Source organism: Haliotis rufescens, unplaced genomic scaffold, assembly GCF_023055435.1.
Source record: "Haliotis rufescens isolate VD_foot unplaced genomic scaffold, xgHalRufe1.0.p SCAF_44, whole genome shotgun sequence".
NCBI lineage: Eukaryota > Metazoa > Mollusca > Gastropoda > Lepetellida > Haliotidae > Haliotis > Haliotis rufescens.
In genome coordinates, this window is record NW_025964157.1 from 2,138,476 (window position 1) to 2,158,738 (window position 20,263).

General features: G+C 41.4%; 1 protein-coding gene across 3 annotated transcripts in view; it reads left to right on the forward strand.

Annotated features, from left to right (window-relative positions):
• LOC124136057 (myogenesis-regulating glycosidase-like) overlaps nucleotides 1–20,263 on the forward strand; it is a 126,737-nt gene that overhangs the window by 97,557 nt on the left and 8,917 nt on the right. The gene's annotated exons all lie outside the window — the stretch shown is intronic.

The window sequence follows — 20,263 nt, forward strand, 5'->3', positions numbered from 1 at the left end:
CATACCCCAATGACATAAGTATGCAAATTAGATATGCAAATTAGATAACCGGAAGAGCGAGCGGTTTGATTTGAAACTATATATTATAAGTGAAGTTACACCAGAGATATAATCAGATTACACAGAATCGTTGTTGTTACCGTTATTAAAGTTTCAATTATTCTGCAAAAGTCTGTAGAAGTATTTTGTTTAAAATAATCCGAGGAACTTTTTTTCTCAGCGAATTGTTTATTTTGGTTTACATGGCTATGGAAAACATGTATCACTACGCACGATCTATACGTAAGATTTCGACAAGTTGCTGATGTTAATGTTTAATGCAATTATTCCTTAATTTGGAAGCAACAATGTGAAAATGATAAATAGAATTCATCACTCGTGTTTTTTAATATGGGAAATATCAACCTCGTCCCGTTAATCGGTATTTGCCTCGCCAAAGGCTCGGCAAATACCGATTAACTAAGACTCGGTTGATATTTCCCATATTGAAAAACACTCGTGATGAATCCTCTATATATAATTTTGACGTGAAAGGTCCTTAACCGCTTTCGATATAATAGTCAAGATGATTTGGCTTTTTGCAAATTCAACCAAACGTTATTTTTTCCACGTGGCATGTACTAACTCGAGCACGTGCAAATATGTCTTTTGGGGCCGTTGCTCAAATACTGATCGAACAGCGGGGAAGCCACCATATCACCTGCTGTGTAATCAACTAGGAAGCCTTTTGAAAAAGTTATTTTTACTTAAACCACATGTTTTAATCTATTGTTTGCCACAGACTATCACGACGAAGAATACCAGTTAATAACTTCTACGGTCGTAAATGTAATCGTCCCCATTGCCTTCTCAATCTTTCCGAAATAGAAACCCGAACGGGACACTACATCCGGGTCTCCTGAAGCGGCTTCCCTTCCTAACACCCAACAACCCTGAGTGAGAAATATCTCTGGGACTCCAGAAATAGCCTTTACAGGTTTTTCGTGTTTCTTTATTGAATCCTTGTTTCGACCTGATAATGGCCCTTGTTTTCTCAGCATCAGGGCATCCTCCTGATGCCAACAACATGGCCGACCTACGTCACGTTGGCTTTTTCCCCACACGTCATTAAAACCAGTAATACACATGCCTTTTGTGATAGGAATGGATTAACCTGGTAAACATACCGGACGAAAAGATGAACAAGACTCGCCATGAAGGTTGTTTTTTACAGGAAAACGATTTATCGTGTTTTGTAGGTTATTGTTCATGTCAATTGCGGGGATTGTTTTCGGATTGCTTTTTTATATGTTTTTGTTTTCGTGTAGTTTGCTTGGTTTAGTTTAGAGGAGTTGGGTTGTGTGTGTAATAGTAGATCTACGTGATTTTTTTCACTTTGTGCTTATCTTTCGATATGTTTGATTTTTATATCATACTAAAGAATGTTTGTTTGTTTTCTCGCGCTGTTACTGTTAACACATACATAAGTAAGTGTTTTTATTTTGTTCCAACATTTATTCTTAAAATCGTTTAAATTAGGGTGAATTATTATTGTCGCATTACATGGCAAATCCAATAGCTGTACTTTGTGTGTCTGGATTGTGCATTCTTGTTTCATTTAAGTGACTTCGTTGTCTAGGGTCCATATAGAATACAAACTGAGGGGCAAAAGAAAGTATACCGAGGTTTTTTTATGTACAGTCAAACACCGTTGTGTCGAACTTATGGTTGTCTCTAAGTAAAAACTCTGTCCCTGCGTATTCCTAATTTATCACGGGTGTGTCGAACCTCGGATAATTCGAAGTATTTATGTAGGTCGTCCCTTCAGCTTGGACACTACGGTATTTTACTGTAATTCAAAATTGAAAGAAATGTTGTGAAATTAAATTATTTCTATTTAACTATCACTCATTCCTGCAGTTATTTGTAAACAGTAATCATTGTCAAAGGGAAGCTACCCTAACCCTAGTCTATGAGACGTCACAGCCACGGTCAGACGTTGTTGACAGTCGGTCTGTCCTGTCATAACGATAAGAAGTGTACTCAGATGTACACACAGCGACAAAACGAAACAAGGTAACAATTCAAACATATTTCCGTCAAATCCAACTATTTTAATTTGTGGAGAAGGTTTCAAGCCGCAGAGGTCTACAAGCACAGATGTGGCTACTGATCCCGCTTGGCTAGGCCTCGCCAAATTGTTTCGAAATTTACATGTTCAAAGTTGCCAAAACTTATAAAATGCCTAAGCTGCTTCACAGTTAGACACAGATTTTCAGTATATTAGACTGTTCTTTTGATAATGATAGCAATTATCCCTGTAGTTAATCCAGATTCCCGATGGTTAATTCTGACTCGATCGCCGAATGACGAGTGCGACGCCATGTTTGTTTATAAACAGTGAAAGTAGTCCCTACTTGACCTTTGATATTTGCATCTCTATCCGCATTGACCCCAAAGGATATCGTTTTTATCCGTTGGCTTTATCCTGCCGAGAAACCTACCCATTATATGATAAATGTATATATGTGATATTTAAGAAAGTGGGTGAAACATGTTTATTTTGAGGTGAAATACAAAGTAGCATCGCTTCGTAAAAGTGAAAGGTGTGACATCAGATAAATGTAAAATCAGATCCAGGCCGCAAATAGGCAAATCACAATCACGTGACGTTTCCTGGCCTCGTTCATGTACAAGTTCAATGGAATCATATCACATAAACGAACATAAGCCGTGCTCTGATGAGCCATTTTCACATGTATTACTGATTTACAGATCACGATACCATTTAAAATAACTTGTTTTATTAAATCAGTATATATTCATTTATATCATGAAGATAACTACTAATATCATGCACAGCATTCATAACGTCACTTAATATTTTTTAACATGCTTTGACACGCCATTTACACGTTCCATACTGAATACATGTTCCCTATACCATTTATTATACATGTTTTATTATATTAGTATTTATTTGATGAAATTGTTATTATGATAGCACGAAAACAATATTGATATCATAAAAAACATTCATGATTTGTGACATGAATGAATGAACACTGTCAGTTATTTCCATACAAACAATTAATAATTCAATCATTTGATCAGGAAACGGTGTCATTCATTTGAAGGGATAAGTGATACCATCAAATCTACTAATGATTTCACTAAATATGGTTTTATTAATCGATATTAAGTGATACCATCAAATCTTCTAATGATTTCACTAAATATGGTTTCATAAATTGATATTTAGTGAAACCATCAAATCTATAAATGATTTCACTAAATATGGTTTCATTAATCCATATTAAGTGATACCATTACATCTAGTAATGATTTCACTCAGTTTGTTCCATTAATCGAAATTGTGATACCATCAAATCTATTAATGAATTCACTAAAGATGGTTTCATTAATCGATATTAAGTGATACCACCAAATCTATTAATGATTTCACTAAAGTTGATACCATCAAATCTATTATGATTTCACTAAATATTGTTTCATTAATCGATTTTAAGTGATACCATCAAATCTATTAATGATTTCACTAAATTTGGTTTCACGAATCGATATTTAGTGATACAATCAAATCTATTAATGATTCCACTAAATATGGTTTCACTAATCGATATTAAGTGATACCATCAAATCTATTAATGATTTCACTAAATTTGGTTTCATTAATCGATATCAAGTGATACCATCAAATCTATTAATGATTTCTCTAGATATGGTTTCATTAATCGATATCAAGTGATACCGTCAAATCTATTAATGATTTCACTAAATATGGTTTCATTAATCGATATTAAGTGATACCATTACATCTAGTAATGAGTTCACTAAGTTTAGTTTCATTAATCAATATTGTGATACCATCAAATCTATTAATGATTTCACTAAATTTTGTTCCATTAATCGATTTAAAGTGCTACCATTACATCTATTAATGATTTCACTAAGTTTTGTTTCATTAATCGATATTAAGTGATACTTTTAAATCTATACTGAACAACAAAAGTTCCTGTGACATTGAATAAGATATAATGCAAAGTTATGTCTTTTACCAAATCTGAAACAATTTCGGTTTGCAACAGATAAAAGACTCCTGTAAGTGTTCAAATGGTTTATTTTGCCATACAGACTTCAGAAAATGCGTGATTTCATAAAAAAACATGAACATACCAAAATGTCAATTTACAAATAAATAGCGTGTGTGTCCACCTCTGGTTGCGATGCAAGCAAAACATCTTTGTCTCATGGAATGGACCAGCCGTCGCAGAGAGTCCTGTGGGATATCTGTCCATATCTGCTGGGGCATGTTTCGAAGTTCCTAGAGTGTCTGTGGAACACGTGGTTGACGTCGAAGACGCCTATCCATCTCATCCCACATGTGCTCGATTGGTGAGAGATCAGGGGAGCGAGCCGGCCAGGGGATGACATTCACGTTGTTTTGTTGAAGAGAATCCTGAACAAGTCGAGCAATATGAGGCCGGGCGTTGTCATGTTGAAAGGTAATGCCTGGGCCATGACGACGCAAAAACGGTAGAACAACAGGGCCGATGATCTCGTCGCGGTAGTGCTGTCCATTGAGATTTCCCTCTACCACTATCAAACGGGTCCTCTGTCTTGCTGTAATCCAAAAACCATACCATAACGCTGCCGCCCCCGAACCGATCTTCTTCCATGACACAATGATTGACGTAACGTTCACCTCGAAGTCGGTACACTCGAATCCGTCAATCGCTGCTGCTGAGGTGAAAACGGTTGGTTTGCTGTTTAACGCCGCACTCCCAGCAATATCCCAGCTATATGACGGCTAGGTGAAAACGGACTCGTCAGTGAATAGAACTTGTCCCCACTGCATGGCCGCCCAGCACCACTGTAGACGTGCTTGGCGATGGTTTCCTGTCAAAATGGGAGGTCTGGCGGGTCTTCTGGCGACAATCCCTGCACATCAGATCTCAGGCGACGACGTACGGTTTGTGAAGATATTCGTCGAAGGCCAGGGATGCTTCTTGCAGTCACTGTTGCTGGCTGGAATCGATTTCGTAGGTGTGTTGTTCGAATCCAGTTGTCTTGTCGATTATTGGTTCATATTTGCAAAGTCCGAGTCTGCCAATAAATATTTGTGCAGTGATTATGGCATGTAGTTGTTTTGGCAGACAACCATGGGGTAAGCTTGAATGATATAATTAATGGTGTACTGAGTGAAGGGTATCGTAATAAGTAATAACTCGTAATAACTCAAAAAGTAAACTGACTGGTGTTATTGAAACAAAACAAATCGCATAAACAACTTCACGGTGTTCTGAAAGTAGTAGCGGAGCAGAAGTCGAACCCCGGCGGCGTCATACCAAAAGACGTTGAAAGATGGTACTTGTTGTCACCCTGCCTGGCGCTCGGCATTAAGTGGATAAAACAAAAATTGGTCGGCTCGGATTCTGTGTACTGTGTCTGAGTGAGTATCTATGTGATCTCAGTGGGCTAACACTATAAAACCAGCATAAGTCCGGACTTGTACGAACTGCCACACACACACACACACACACACACACACACACACACACACACACACACACACACATGGACGTCACTATATAAGTGCAACAATCTTGAACGCGACGTTAAACCCCATTCACATCACCTCACCTAAAATAGTACCGCAAAATGACGCAGGAGAACAATGCTCCCCCATAAATCAAAATCACTTTATCTATACGACCGCAATAACCACGACAGAAGACGATAATATCGATAATATTAATAATATACTAATAATCAAGACTGTTATTTGCTGAGTAGTTGAGACAGTTCCAATCGATAAGGAGCGCTTCAATGAGCGGATAAAGTGACCCCCGTTAATCCGGAAACCTGCCTTCCGGACTACTACTGGGAACGTATACACAAAGAGAAAGGAACTTTATTTAGGGTTTGGTAATCCGGACATTTGTTTATCCGAACGAGTTCCGTTTAACATCGCCATGTGGTTTCATCGTATTCGCCATTCGGGCACTGGCGGCCCAGACGTCCAAGGCGACTTATTCGCGATGCAGAGTTTAGTCCCTTAGAGATGTCAGGATCCCATGATAGTAGTTTCGAATCCTAGATTCGCTCTTATTATGTTTCGTGGCTTACAGCACCAAGCCCAAGCTTACGTCAAGGTGATAAACATTACTTCGGGATTTCTTCCCACATGACGCGTTGTATAACTGAAATACTGCTTAAAACGGCCATGAAGCCATTTCGCGTGTCCCCGCCGTGATATTGCTGGGATTTTGCTAAAAGCATGTTCAGTCACTCAAAACGGCGATTAACCCGAAAACTCGCTTACTCATTTCGCAGTCGCCCAGAGCTCCAGATAAGCTGCGTATCTGCGTGAAATACGCATCAGAAACGCAGAAATACACAGTAAAATATAATCCAAGCGTATCAAATACGCAACGAACATTACAGATACGCTACAAAAATAAAACTTGTGCGTATCATCAAAATATTGTGAAGTAACACTGCGTATTCGATTAGCAAATCAGCAACTTATTTTGAAATTATAAACGGGCATTCCGTCAACCTTGCCAAACTCCACGATGACAGTTACATCATGATCATTTGCCATCACACTTTCTTGTGGACGTATCGTGGTATTTTTGAGTCCTACAAAGCTCTCGAACCCACACGACACCAGTTTGCAGGGACTAGATGAATAGTGTTTTTAAATATTTAACTTAAATACCCACATGCGTAAAAACTAGTGGGTAACAGAAATTTGAATACGCAGGTAGAATTACTGATACCCAATGATTTTAAAATGCATGGGTAAAATACCCACAACACCAAAAGCTTATCTGGAGCTCTGAGTCGCTATCCCCTAAAATGACATCAATACATATTCTCAACATATATGACTCAATGTTTCAAGTCAGCCCATCCCAAAGCAAAATACAACGAAATCCGGAGCCTGCGCGTCTCTATTCACCCAAAGACGTATACACGTCTTTGATTCACCCAAGTCTTTGTTGGCCAACTGTGTCGCGGCGTCACCTCTGTAACGCGACACCGACGAGCTATGTGCTGACGATAAACACTACAAATCACTGACGCAACACCTACCCACTCATTAAACACACACACCCTCCTTCACTATAACACCACCTGATGCAACCCTCGCTATTACGTCACGGCGTGGTAGTAATTTGAAACCACACCGAGCAATTTTGAAACCACAGTCCGTACTAAAATGTTGCCACCTCAACGATTCATGTCGAATGCAGTTATCTCCCGTGGATGCCGTGAAACTGTGTTGGTGATTCAGGTCGATTCGAAGCAGGAAACGAAACATGAGGCTTTCACAAAAGACCATGCTTCGTCACACAAATGCTGATCTAATGCGGACAATCCTCGGTCGGTGATGGCGTGAAGTTTGGGTTAAGATTATCAAATGGGGTGACCGGCGTCCAGTACGAAGATGAGGGGGGACTACCAAGAGGTCCACGTGCCAGGCCGGAGGGTAAATATAACTGCTTCTTTGTTATCGGGTTAACGTCCCTGGTTGCTGTCGGTGACCAAAGACCCGTGACCGACTCCATGACCGACAGCGTTTGTTTGTTTGTTTGGTATGTGCATGCCCTAGTAACGGTCTTGACACTGTCTCACTAAAGATACCACCAGACGTAATACTATGTCGGTGAAGCTTTCAAGGGACAATTGATACGTGTATGTTTTGTCTGATGAGTAGGGATAGAAAAAGCGTGTCGTGTTCTGTGCATGATGAGAAATACTGGATAGCGTTGCATATATCGATTGTTTCTCCGGATGGGAATTAGGTATATATCATAAACATATTTTGCACAGACCTGTACCTGGCACCAGAGACCACATAATAGGTGGTCTATGCTGGTGCAGGGGGTTGGTGAATAAGAGCGTGTTCAGACATTGTTATATATCCGCTGTGAAGTTGAATAACACTGTACTGTCATCGGACTGCACACATTACTCACGACACTATACTGTACAGTCAACGTACTATACTGTACTGTCAACGTACTTTTCTGTACAGTCAACGTAGTATACTGTACTGTCAACGTACTATACTGTACTGTCAACGTAGTATACTGTACTGTCAACGTACTCTACTGTACAGTCAACGTACTCTACTGCACTGTCAACGTACCATACTGTACTGTCAACGTACTATACTGTAAGTCAACGTACTATACTGTACTGTCAACCTATACTGTACGTCAACGTACTATACTGTACTGTCAACGCACCATACTGTACTGTCAATGTACTATACTGTACTGTCAACGTACTATACTGTACTGTCAACGTAGTATACTGTACTGTCAACGTAGTATACTGTACTGTCAACGTAGTATACTGTACTGTCAACGTACTCTACTGTACAGTCAACGTACACTACTCCACTGTCAACGTACCATACTGTACTGTCAACGTACTATACTGTAAGTCAACGTACTATACTGTACTGTCAACATACTATACTGCACTGTCAACATACTATACTGTACAGTCAACATACTATACTGCACTGTCAACATACTATACTGTACAGTCAAGGTACTATACTGTACTGTCAACCTAAACTGTACTGTCAACGTAGTATACTGTACTGTCAACATACTATACTGCACTGTCAACATACTTTACTGTACAGTCAACGTACTATACTGTACTGTCAACCTTTACTGTACTGTCAACGGACTATACTGTACTGTCAACGTACTATACTGTACTGTCAACCTATACTGTACTGTCAACGTACTATACTGTACTGTCAACGGACTATACTGTACTGTCAACGTACTATACTGTACTGTCAACGTACTATAATGTACTGTCAACGGACTATACTGTACTGTCAACGCACTATGCTGTACTGGCAACGGACTATACTGTACTGTCAACGCACTATACTGTACTGCCAACGTACTATACTGTACAGTCAACGGACTATACTGTACTGTCAACGTACTATACTGTACTGTCAACGTACTATAATGTACTGTCAACGCACTATACTGTACTGTCAACATACTATACTGCACTGTCAACGCACTATACTGTACTGTCAACGTTATATACTGTACTATCAACGCACTGTACTGTACAGTCAACGAACTATACTGTACTGTCAACGTACTATAATGTACTGTCAACGCACTATACTGTACTGTCAACATACTATACTGCACTGTCAACGCACTATACTGTACAGTCAACGTACTATACTGTACTATCAACGAACTGTACTGTACAGTCAACATACTATACTGTACTGTCAACGTACTATACTGTACTGTCAACGTACTATAATGTACTGTCAACGCACTATACTGTACTGTCAACATACTATACTGCACTGTCAACGCACTATACTGTACAGTCAACGTACTATACTGTACTATCAACGCACTGTATTGTACAGTCAACATACTATACTGTACTGTCAACGTACTATACTGTACTGTCAACGTACTATACTGTACTGTCAACGTACACTACTGTACTGTCAACGGTCTATACTCTACTGTCAACGTACAATACTGTACTGTCAACGTACTCTACTGTACTGTCAACGTACTCTACTGTACTGTCAACGTACTTTACTGTACTGTCAACGCACTATACTGTACTGTCAACGTACTATACTGTACTGTCAACGTACTGTGCTCTACCACAACGTACTGTGCTGTACTGTCAACGTACTACCCTGTACTGTCAACGTACTATACTGTACTGTCAACGGACTGTGCTGTACTGTTTACGTATTTTACTGTACAGGCAATGTACTATACTGTACTGCCAATTTACGCACTGTACTATCAGCGTACTAGTCTATAATGTAAACGCAATGAACTATTTATAAAGTCAAGTCCGAACTGACATATCGTAAACGTTAAGTACACTGGTGAAACCCACGACCGTGGTGCTAACGTTTAGTACACTGGTGAAACCCACGACCGTGATGCTAACGTTTAGTACACTGGTGAAACCCACGACCGTGGTGCTGACACAGGATGAGGGGCAAGTCAAATCTGTGCACGGTCAGCGACGTGGTGGCCTGGTGTTGAAGCGTAGGCAGATCACTCTAAGGGAGCGTCCATGTCAATACATTGTGACGCCCAACCTGAGCGGAACCTGACGCCTCTCCATCTGAACTGGGAATTCCGGCACTCTGTACAACAGGGCGACCTGCCCCATTTGTCAGACACACAAGTTATAAGACAGTGGAGTAGAGATGGCTTGTGAAATCACATGATATTTGCCTGATGTGGTAATGAACCAGTCCTAGTAGACTTAATGGTCTATACAATGATGAAGTAAATAAAGCCCTTTGAAGTTAATGTCAATAGTTGATCTTTAGATGTTGTGAGCAGACTGGTGAAACGGGGTTGAGTCATATTAAATTATTTGAATTATTTGTGTGACTATTAAAGCCTATTTGTTTATTATATCTTCTGTTTCCGCGAGGAAACGACTGCGACAGTGAGGTGCATGTCAATATATATTTACACATCAAAGTGGCCGAATAGCTAGTTTTCAATAGACAGTACAAGGAGCCGTACAACCGATGTCAACAAAGGATAAACGCGCAAATGGAAATAAGTTTTCACGTTTTAGGATATCGTCTCGATAAAGTTAAACATATTAAATGACATAAATGTGTACACTCGTCAAAAAATATAAAGAAAAGAAGATACAGATAAAAAAAACAAAATAAGCAATATCTTGAATGGACTGTGTAAGATGTGACGAATCATCACATCTCGCTGGCCTCGCAGCGATATCAATGGGGCTCTGGATAAGAGAATGAACATGATCACAGGACGGCAACACCTTTTTGGTACGTTGGATGCCTTGAACTTGTTATCTGGAACGCGGATGCCAATATTTCAATGTTGAAATTACATTTTCGTCTTTTTTTCTTTAAAATGTGACAAATCAATAACTTATAACATATTTATTCCTCACCTTATGAACACGCATGGTCATGCATTCTATGTAAAAAAACAGTCTAAATTACTTGTACTAGCTGTGTACACGAGAACGACTCAAGCGTTCTTAGATTGGACGCCAAGACAAATTACCCAGTATGTCGGATGCAAGAGGTTTGGGGTTGGCACATTCGTCACCACTCGCCCCTTTCCGTAACCTGCAAGGAGACTCGTCCCCCTCTCGATGAATGTTATGTGCGAAAATACGACAAGCCAATAAGAATGCGCGTATGATTTCGAGTTCTTTGTCAAATAATCCCTCAGAAATAATTTTTGATTTTACATGTCTTGCATCTAAAAATATACCCAAGACACAGATAAATGTGTTCAATCATACTGTATAATTCCGCACGTCCCGATGTCCTTTAAATTGCATCAGCAAAATATATATTATATGGGGAAATATATGTGAACCATTACGCAACGAGTTGACAATTGTTTTAGGTATGCCCGTTTGCGCTAAGACGGAACCTAGTCGCAAAAATGGCCACGAGAGGGGCACGAGTCGCTATTCGGCTTGTCCCGGAATACCACGAGTTGGTCACGAATGGGGGTTGGCACTGTCAAGTCTCCCGTGGACGCTAGGTTTGGAAGATAAATATACACGGGGCTATCATATTATATATTCATAATGGTAAATAGCGTCTGTAATAAATATGTACAGAGAATGGTTTGGGGAGCTACTATAACACCCGTCGTCATTGCGTTGTAAAAGATTACCGAGGGATCCAGAGCAAAGAGACATAGTTTCATCCAGCGTCTGCACGTATTGTTGATATTGAGTACGGCTGATCTCGTACCGGGAAAAGGAAACAGACACTATGGTGAATGAGTAACGTGAAGCTGTTTCCGTTTGGATGATAGATTAGGATGAAATGACATCTTTGTTTCGTGCATTTATAGTTCACGACGCAGTATCTTGATTAATTATAACTAAGTTTAAATGTGACATTATTTTTTTTCAAAATTAACATTTACTATAGGGCTTTGTTGGAAAGTTTAAGGGCGCTCATTCATCAAATAGTCTTACATTATTACTCATACTATCAACCCTTCGGTTACATGCCCCAGCTTCAGCAACCCATGCTTGTCGTAAGAGGCGACTATGCTTTTCCTAAGAGGCGACTATGCTTATCCTAAGAGGCGACTATGCTTGTCGTAAGAGGCGACTATGCTTGTCGTAAGAGGCGACTAAGCTTGTCGTAAGAGGCGACTAACCGGATCGGGTGGTCAGGCTCGCTGACTTGATTGATGCATGTCGTATCCCAATTGCGTGGATAGATGTTCATGATGTCAATCACTGGATTGCCTGGTTTTAGACTCGATTATTTACAGACCGCCGTCATACAGCTGGAATATTGCTGAGTGCGGCGTCAAACAACAAACAAACAAACAAACAAACAAACGTCCTAAATGCGAATATATAACAAGCCGTCTTGAAGAAGCCGGAATTCTAACGATAGTCGGAAAAAGTACTTTACCAATTTTTAGGTCATGAACAATCGAAGGCTAGTAATTGTTTTTTATGGAACGTTTCAAACGGTTTCTTCATGTACCTATGCACTGTCTAGACCTTCGATCAATACAGTGTTCATTCCAGGTCCTCTTAAAGACATTAAGTAGGACAGTCTATATATAGTTCTCTCACTGAACATGCCTTTTTGTAAACAAAACTATAAAACACACATATAACTTGTAGCTCTGTCGATGCGTGTTTTATACTTTACGACTGAATTTTTAATATGCTTTCAAGGAGAATCTATGATATGCTTTTGAGGAGAATATTTAATATGCTTTTGAGTAGAATATTTAATATGCTTTGCTGACAGTGAGTGTAGACATTTTCTGACATTGTGGGTCAAGCGAGTAAGGCTGCAACTCGCTGTTACATGTTGTGCCCCTTTGTCTAACCAGGATCCGCTCAATTAGGAAGGAAAACGCGTCTGACCTCTAACATGAAACTGACACACAGTAATCTGAGTAGTGTTCAAACTCCCGTCACCGGCTCATTCACACCTTTTGTTCAACCTTAGTTTGTCTACGTTAGACTATTATTTCACAGATATTTTCTAAAATAGAACACGTGATCTCGCACAAACTTACATTTATTTATTCTACTCCTTCTGACATTATAACCTCCCACACACACACGCACACGCACAAACACTCACTCACTCACACACAAACACTCACTCACTCACTGACGCACGCACGCACTCACTCACTCACTCACGCACTCACACATTCAAATTCATACACACGCACAATTACACACACACACACACACACATCTTTGTGAGAGGTGTTTCAATGACTCTGATGGTCAGGAGCGGTGACGTGGTTGATGGTGTGTCGTACCCCAATGTCACGGAACCTTGCTCATACGTCAATCCCTTGTTTGTGTGGCCCAGACTCGAATGTGTACATACGGGCGCCTTATTACCAAAGACATTATACTTGCCTTTACATCAGACCAATGTGCATACATCTACCTTTTCTCTCAATCATTTATCTTACCCGATCCCTTCAATGCTATTTTCACGGTTCGTTCATTCCTCGACTACCACTGAATGTCATCTACAGCATCTTATTTCTCTTCGTTCTCTCCTAAATACCCCATCTCTCATTCCCTCCCGACACGTGAAGATCCGGGGTAGAACAGGTCTTCAGCAACCCATGCTTGCCGTTAAAGGTAACTATGCTTGTTGTAAGAGGCGACTAACATGATCGGGTGGTCAGGTTCGCTGATTGGTTAGAGCATGTCATCGTATCCCAATTGCGTAGATCAATACTTATGATGTCAATCACTTGAATGTCTGGTCCAGACTCGATTATTGACAAACCGCCGTCATATAGCTGGAATATTGCTGAATGCGGCGTTAAACAAGAAAACGAAACAAAAACAACATTCCCTCCCACCTTCCTTCTATTCTTCTTCGCCCTCCGCACGTCAAATACCCATCTGCAAATACGCCGTGACATCCCGCTATGACTTCACACGACACGTTCTGTCCGGACTGACCAAACACAGCCATTGTCCAGCTCGTGTACAAGGTCAACTCCGGCTGGGACACCTGCCGACTGTAGACCTTCAGTACACAGTCGTAAACCTACCTCACACTTCCAGTAACGGCCAGCTCGTGGAGGCTTAAACACTTCCGCAGCACTGTAGTACAACCAGGGCGGTGCGGTGCCTGTGCGGTGCGGTGTCTGTGCGGTGCGGTGCGGTGCGGTGCGGTGCGGTGCGGTGCGGTGCGGTGCGGTTCCTGTGCGGTGCGGTACCTGTGCGATGCGGTGTGGTACCTGTGCGGTGCGGTGCCTGTGCGGTGCGGTGCTGTGGAGCATAGCTGACGTTGACGTTGGTTGTTTGACGCCGTACCGAAACAGATTCTACCGAAAAATGATGAAAATTATATGAATGGATCATTGTTTGTTTGTTTGTTGTTTAACGCAACGCTTAGCAATATTCCAGCTATATGACAGCGGTTTGTAAATAGTCGACCAGACATTCCAGTGATTGACATCATGAACATCAATCACGCAATTGGGATACGATGACTTGCATCAACCAAGTCAGCGAGCCTGACCGTCCGATCCCGTTAGTCGCCTCTTACGACAAGCTAGTCGCCTTTTACGGCAAACATGGGTTGCTGAAAATCTATTCTATCCTGGATCTAGCCGGGGTAGCCGAGTGCAGGAGAATGTTGCGTGGCGTGGCGTGGCGTGGCGTGGCGTGGCGTGGTGCGGTGCGGTGCCGGTGCGTGGCGTGGCGTGGCGTGGCGTGGCGTGGCGTGGCGTGGTGTAGATTGTGCAAGTTTTACAGTATGGTGTGGCAAGGCACATTGTACATGTAATGAAGTGCAGCTTTAATTACCGCGGAGGAGCGTTGTGTGGCCTAAGAAAGTACAGCAGAGTCTAGTACACCTACCACTTTTCGAAATCTGCAACTGCTGAAACGCCCCGTAGATTGTAATTAGATTTGCGCAGTGGAATGACGTGTTCGCTGGGCAGTGCTCACTGTATAAATTCCCCTCGTCAGGTATCGTGTACCTGGAAGGTTCTATGTTGTCAAAGCAAATCGGAAACATTGTTTGAAGTGACCTCATGATCAACGAAGCCCTTGTAGTGTTGAAACACACAGGCTTTGACGAAACTCGAGACCCGTGAATATCCGGGGTGGAATAGGTCTTCAGCAACCCATGCTTGCGAAAAAGGTGACTATGCTTGTCGTAAGGGGCGACTAACGGGATCGGGTGGTCAGACTCGAGGACTTGGCTGGTGCATGTCATCGTATACGCTTTGCATGGATCGATGCTCATGATGTCAATGACTGGATCGCTGGTCCAGACTCGATTATTTACAGACCGCCGTCATATAGCTGGACTATTGCTGAGTGCAGCATTAAACAACAACCAAACAAACAAACAAACAAACGAAACTTGATTATTGCATTGAACGACGGAAGTGACTGAACTGATTGTAACAGAATGAACTGATGTAATGAAGCAACCGGTGAATGATATTTTCCTCATCGTCATAATAACATACATGCATGAATATTTGACTAATGCCCTTTGACCTCTCACCTTTGGTCTCAAGGTTACATTAGGAATTTCAGTTGCACGAACTCGAATCATTTACTGGGAGTTAAATCTTAATTTGTAATCGTTTATCCGAAGTATACCTTTCACGGCCCAAGCATTATCCTGGTGTACAAAGCAACTGCGAAAACTCTTTACAATGTTGAACAAACAAGCATACAAAAATAGCCAATGTAATTAATTCGCCAGGCGAACTTATGCCAGTTGCGTACATAAAGATATTCATTGGGAATAGTCGTTACATTTAATTGTAAAGTATGTTTCAACGGCCTGCTTGCTTACCGTACGTTTCCAATGCAAACCGTACGCAGAATTCGACAGGTGAACCTTTGCTCACAGGCGGACGTAGGTTTAATTAAGTTTTTTGGTAGATTGTTCTATTGTGATTAATTCATAGTCAGGGTGTAAGTCGTGACGAGCATGCACGGCTGTTAGTTGCAGAGTGTGGAGTGTGGATATACATTGGTCACGTGATGTTTGTCAAACACTTGATGACATATAGACCGCGCGGCTTTGTGATGGAAATTATGTCACTGGATGTCATATCAGCCGATAAAGAAATGACATATTTATTACATTTGTGTCTGAGGAGTTACTCTTGAGTATTCACTCCTGAGTATCATCACTGATGATCAACGGTGTCGATGTACGCATGTAGTGAGGTCACGTGATTCAAACGACTGTCGACTACAGCGGATATAGCGTGGGACCAAGAGGCTAGGATCAAGAGACATCTGACGTCTTCGTTTGTTCAAATTTTGTTCTTCCGGAGTTGAGAAATACGTTATATGCAGATTGCATAATGGAAGCTCAGATGAAGTGACTTTTAATTTCTTCGTTTGTTCAAATCTTGTTCGTCCGAAGTTGAGAAATACGTTGTATGCAGATTGCATAATGGAAGCTCAGATGAAGTGACTTTTAATTTCTTCGTTTGTTCAAATCTTGTTCGTCCGGAGTTGAGAAATACGTTGTATGCAGATTGCATAATGGAAGCTCAGATGAAGTGACCTTGACCTCCTTCGGTTGTTCAAGTTTTGGTCGTCCTGAATTGAGAAATACCTTGTATGCAGCTTCCATAATGTCCGCCCGTCACCAAAGTGCTAAATACAAACACACACGCTACTCAAGGTCATACAGCTGTCCATCTAATTACGCCACATTTGAGTTCCCTAACCCGAATGCCTGGAAACAAACCTTACGCGGTGTGTACCAGACCCTGGTGAGTACTTGGCATTGATGAAGTGAGTGAGTACTGTTTTACGCAGCTTTTAACAATATTTCATCAATATCACTCCCGGTGACGCCGGGAATGACCTTCACGCAGGTACACCTTAGGCGTTACGACCGAACGCTTTACCGCCAGTCTACTCACCCAAATTGTCGTATAAAAATAAAAATGTTATTTTCTTGTTTTTGTCACGATTATGAAAATGGGTTTGTCGTTTTCATGTACAGGGATAACACAAAAATTATGACCAAAATGAGACATGTGAAATATTACATTCCAAAATGTATTATGTACATTTGTGTATTTGACTGATTCTACACAGACGAAGGTACAATGGTCATACAGGGATTATACCAGATTAAGGGGATCCATATGAAATATGTAGTGAGGAAAGTGCCTCTATATCGACCAGGTACGGAAAACAATATTGATCATCGAGGGTACTTGCACTACAATTACACCTTAAAAGCTCCCTAGCTCTCCCTAACCCATGATAGGAGGTTAAGATTGAGGTTAGGAGGTTATATTGTGAGAATACAAACCAGTACATAAAACAGAAGTCACTGTCATGAACATTAACACATTGGAGATGTTAACATTAGGTTTCAGAGTATATAAATAATTTCCATATATAGTCAGACAATATGTTACTGTCATTACTTGTAACTTTAAGAGAAGTTGTTTTTGTAATGCCTCCCTTGATTGACCTTGACATTTGTCTGCGACGAAGATCAAGGTCATTCTTTACGAAGTAGGCAAGAATAAGACTGTAAGCATTTCAACTTGAGGCTATGTTGTAGTCATGTTAACAAGAGTGTTACATAGCCATGCGTACACACTCCCTATGCTGATATATTCATTGGAATATTTAGATACATGTTTGTCACATTCACCGGACAGAGTATTGAGCATTAGATTAGATAGATACTGCGGGGGGGGGGGGGGGGGGGGGGCAGTCGTCTAAGGCGCCGCGATTCCCTGTGCAGAGTTGCGTCCCTTGGGCACGCCAGAAACCTATGATTGTGGGTTCGAATCCCGGTTCGCCCCGATTATGTTTCTAGGTTTGTCAGCACCATACCCGTGCTCGTGGGTTTCACCGAAGTGGTAAACGTCTGAGACCTGCATCACTTCGGGCTTTCCTCCCACATTAAGCTGACACGCCGCGATATGACTGGAATACTGTTAAAAGCGGCGTTAAACCCAACTCACTCACTCACTCCTTCTGAGTCAATCCGAAATTGATGCCCGTCGACAAATCTACCACTCATTTCGCCAGACGGGGGCACGAGGCATTATGTCATCAGGGCGCCGCAATTCGCTGTATATGTACGTCCTAAAGGTATACCAGAAGCATATGTTCGTGGGTTCGAATCCCACATTCCCCTGATTATGTTTCTAGGTGTGCCAGCATCATACCCTTGGGATGTACTGGGGTAGTAGATGGTGTCCTTGTATCACCCCTTGGCTTGACTCCCACAGATGCCGCTCCTCGAGACAACCTACCCATATGGCTAGGATGACTCAGGGAAATTGTTAGTATTTCACATACCAAATAGTCAATTTGTCTGATACTTTCATATTGGGAGACACACCAGGGCTAGCTTGTGACTATTGACTGATTATACACGAGTCATAGCCAATGTTTGTGAACTTACAACCACAGAAGGATGGGCATGGTAAGGTGAATAATGAACATAGATTTAATGCATAAAATAGAATGCCTGTGAACTTTTCTCGCCAAACTTTGAGCTAAAGTGTCAATACAGTATTTGAAAAGCCGTAAGAGGGGCATTTTAAACGGCGTGACGTGACTGCTTCTGCTTTCGCATGAGTTACAAAGAACGTTCTAATTGTCCGAGCGACTCACACTATTTATCATCCCAAACCCATCCCCACCCCAACCCCAACCCAAGTGAGTGAGTGAGTGAGTGTGGTTTTACGCCGCTTTTAGCAATATTCCAGCAATATGACGGCGGGGGACACCAGAAATTGGCTTGACACATTGTACCCATGTCGGGAATCGAACGAACGCTTTAACCACTAGGCTACCCGCTTTATTCCCTCCTTTATATGATGGTATAATTTGTTTGTTGTTTAACGCCGAACTCAATACTCCAGCAATATTCCAGCTATATGACGGCGGTCTGTAAATAATCTAGCTGGACCAGACAATCCAGTGATGGGCATCATGAGCATCCATCCATTCAATTTGGATAAGAGGACATGCATCAACCAAGTCAGCGAACCTTGACCACCCGATCCCGTTAGTCACCTTTTACGACAAGCATAGTCACCTTTTACGGCAAGCATAGTCACCTTTTACGACAAGCATAGTCACCTTTTACGGCAAGCATAGTCACCTTTTACGGCAAGCATAGTCACCTTTTACGGCAAGCATAGTCACCTTTTACGACAAGCATAGTCACCTTTTAAGGCAAGCATAGTCACCTTTTACGGCAAGCATGGGTTGCTGAAGACCTATTCCACCCGGGATCTTCACAGGTAATATGATAGTCCCTATTTCCAAAGATTCTGGTATGTAGCACTTTCGTACAATCAAGTTGAATAGAGCGACATGTGTCTACACAAGATAACACATGCACATTTTATTTGTTCATTTGTCACTTAGTCTGCATCTGGGACCTTTTTCATTTTCAAGTCCTTCAATGTGGCCGATATTTCATGGCGTCTGGTGGCGTTTTCAAAAATTGGATTTTGATTTGTGTTAGGTCTGTTAGCAATGTGATTGACATACATATCAGTTTCGTTATAAATTATATACTCCAATTCCGGCTCAACCAGTGGGGTGACGAGATCACTGCATGTAGTAATCAGCCAATGTCTCGCACGTTCCATTTGGTGATTTAGAAGTTTCGCCTTTGTATTTGATATTTGAGCTGAGATTTGTCGTGTTTCTCTGTCTTTTATGATTGTTTGTTTGTTGTTTAACGCAGCACCCTGCACTATTCCAGCTTTATCACGGCGGTTTGTAAATAATTGAGTCTGGACCAGACAATCCAATGATTGATATCATGAGTATCGATCAATGCAATTGGAATACGATGACATCCATCAACCGAGTCAGCGAGTCTGACCATCCGATCCCGTTAGTCGCCTTTTACGACAGGCATGGGTTGCTGGATTCCTATTTTCCACCCGGATATTCACAGGTGTTTTGTCTTTTAACCACTCTTGGTCCACTTCAGTAGCAATCTCAAAAAACTTTTTTTTTGTTCCATGGTCTCTCAGCTTTACGCTTTACGGGCAGTCGGGTGGCCTAGTGGTTACTGCGTTCGCTTGTCACGCCGATGACCTAGGTTCGAGTCTCCACATTGGTACAATATGTGAATTGAGGCATCGATCACTGATATGTATCTTTGACATCTTATCTCTCAAAATCAATAACAGTCTTTCAAACATTGTCG